Source organism: Aegilops tauschii, chromosome 1, assembly GCF_002575655.3.
Source record: "Aegilops tauschii subsp. strangulata cultivar AL8/78 chromosome 1, Aet v6.0, whole genome shotgun sequence".
NCBI lineage: Eukaryota > Viridiplantae > Streptophyta > Magnoliopsida > Poales > Poaceae > Aegilops > Aegilops tauschii.
Window position 1 is genome coordinate 227,592,472 of NC_053035.3, and position 2,776 is coordinate 227,595,247.

General features: G+C 41.0%; 1 non-coding gene across 1 annotated transcript; it reads right to left on the reverse strand.

Annotated features, from left to right (window-relative positions):
* Nucleotides 1-382: 382 nt before the first annotated feature.
* TRNAC-GCA (transfer RNA cysteine (anticodon GCA)) lies at nucleotides 383-453 on the reverse strand. The gene has a single exon. It is a non-coding gene; the product is annotated as a tRNA-Cys (tRNA).
* Nucleotides 454-2,776: the final 2,323 nt, after the last annotated feature.

Here is a 2,776-nt window from a genome sequence, read left to right on the forward strand (position 1 = left end):
AGAAGATATTCAGAATTTTTCTTATTTGATATCTTCAAGGCAAATCGACCCAAGTCAATGGCTGATGAAGTTTTGAACCTTTTTTCTAATATTCGTTGAAATTTTTTGTGTTTCTGCTTGAGCCATACGAGATGAAATTTTCATATACGGCTCTTAGAGGGGGACTCGGGTTAGTTAGGAAACACTACCTCACCCCTATTGATAACCATTTTGGCCACTACCGTCAAAACAAACTCTAACCCTAGTTTGAGGATAGAACTATGGTATGGTTTCTCTAAACCCAGTATCGGCACGCCTAGTTACTCTCTTGCCCGAACTTATGCGAAGTAAAAGTTTATCGAATTCGATCAGCACTATAAAAAACCTAAGTATTTTATTGATCAGGCGGCACCTAGATTTGAACTGGGGATAAAGGATTTGCAGTCCCCTGCCTTACCGCTTGGCCATGCCGCCAAAAAATCCGATCAAAATCTAGAAAACAGCAAGTATTCATCTACGTTTTCTTACGAAAAGCCCCTTTCTTTTATTTAGAAGATAATTCTACTTAATTTTTTCCAATCTTTTTCAAAAAATATATTCCTGCTTTTTTTGATCCCCAACCGTGAGCTCAGCAACATCAACAGATTCAGGAACATCAGAACCTTTCTGAAAGCGGGCCACCCTCTTCTTGTCAAAATCTTCTTGCTTCTTCCTCTTGTGTTGGTCCTCCAGAAGAAGCTGAAGAGGCACATCCTCAGGTTGCGTGACAGGTTCAGTGCCATCAACAGACTATGACTGCGTCTCTGACATCTGAAGAGAGCACAAAGGATCCGGAACGTAATCACAACCTTCGACTGACGGAGCCCCCTGCTCGGCAGCAACAGTTTTTTCTGATAAATCCAACTCAGATAGAACATCTTTGATGGTGTTAACAGCTTCCTCCTCAGTGGACACATTTGCAAGAACACAAAAAAGCAAAGCAAAAAGTAAAAAAAGTCAGGAACAAAAACAAAAACACCCGACGGGAACAAGTTAAAATAACATGGCTCGAGAATTTAAAATGAAAAGAAAAGGAGTTGCACATACTAGGTGAAGCAAGAGCTGAAGAAGCAAGATCCCCAAGGCTTGAATTATTCTCAAGGCTCGAAGCAACCTCAGCAATCACAGTCCAAGAAATAATGGGTGATTTAGCCGCATCAGATATTGGAGCATCAATATTAACTTCTGAAGCTCCATCTTGATCGAGGCATTTTTTCAGAACTATTCAATTCATCACCAACTACAATAAATGCAAGTAAAAAGGCAATTGAGTTCTAATCCGCAATCCTACACCAAAGGGAGTTCTACTTTTACATCAATGTCTAATACCCAGAAGTTCAACAATACCTAACAAAGCAGTAAACACAATGAACAATCTACAATTTACATACTAAATATAGAACAATCTACACCAGAGGGGTACTACATATAACATGAATGTCCAGAAGTTCAACAGTATATAACACATCAGTAAAACAAATGCGCAGAACAAAAGTTCAACCAAATTTCATTATAAACAAACAATAATTAAAACCAGAAGTTCAACTATGTGACCCAAGCAAGTAGCACATAAAAAAGATGTAGCATGAGCAGAAATACTATTTCACAGGCAAACTAAATATCAATACCATGAAAATGATCACACACAAAAAAAAAAGATATACACTATAAATATGAAACATTTGGGAAGTCCAACAACACTTGGTGACATAGTTCACCAGCAATTCATCAAATAAAAATTAAGCAACACTCTACTAACTTAAACTAAGGGTAAAATGCATACACATGACCTTTGTTAGAAGTTCACACTTTTAAGAAAGGGCAGTCCAACAAGACAACTAAGTGAAGATATGGGCAGACATATATAAGAAAACTGCTATTTAAAATACAAGATCCAACTACAATAAAATACCTAGAGAAGGTTTTGAAGCCATGACAACACAACCCCTTGATGAATGGAACTCCAAACCCTAGAACAGCCTACTAAAAATAGGGGATAGATTGCATATAGTTAGCAAGTAGAAAATCATACAACAAATACAAAAAGTAACTAAATCAAACCCTAGGATGAAACAACTAGAACATATCAACAAGTATGAAAAGATGAACAGTAGCACATCTAGGCAAGCACAACAAAAAAAGTATCCATAAACTAACTAGCATGTGACAGACACAATCTAGACTTCGAAATCAACAACACTAAGTCAATTAGATACATCAGATCCAGCATCAACCATCACACCACACCCTCTCTTACATGCATCTGACTGCTGAAATCACCAAAGGGGAAATGAAATCCACTCAAGTCTGAAGGGAGAACTAGCACACACAAGCATCTCACAGACAAATCTGACCACGGGGGAATGGAATCCACCCACCACACGCACAAGAACCCTACCTAATCTCCCACCCAACCATCAGAAGAAGGGGTAGAAGGGGGATGCGAGAGCACACAGAAGAAACAGAGAGCCCTCGTCAGATCCGGCGAACACTAAGAGCAAGGATTGGGGGAGGCAGCATTTGTACCTCTCGAAACGACCCATGCACGCACGAATCCGGGGCGATTCTTCCACCCCCACGACGCCACACGCACCTTGCAACCGCGCAGGTAGTTGCCGCCCCTCGCTTCAGAGCAGAACAGAGCGGGTTGGGCGAGGGAGAGCGGGGCGTGGAGGAGAAATAGGAGCGTCGAGGGCGCCGGTTACTACACGCACGACCGCAGGGGATAGCGGCGGAGAAATCAGGGGGGTTGGAGGCA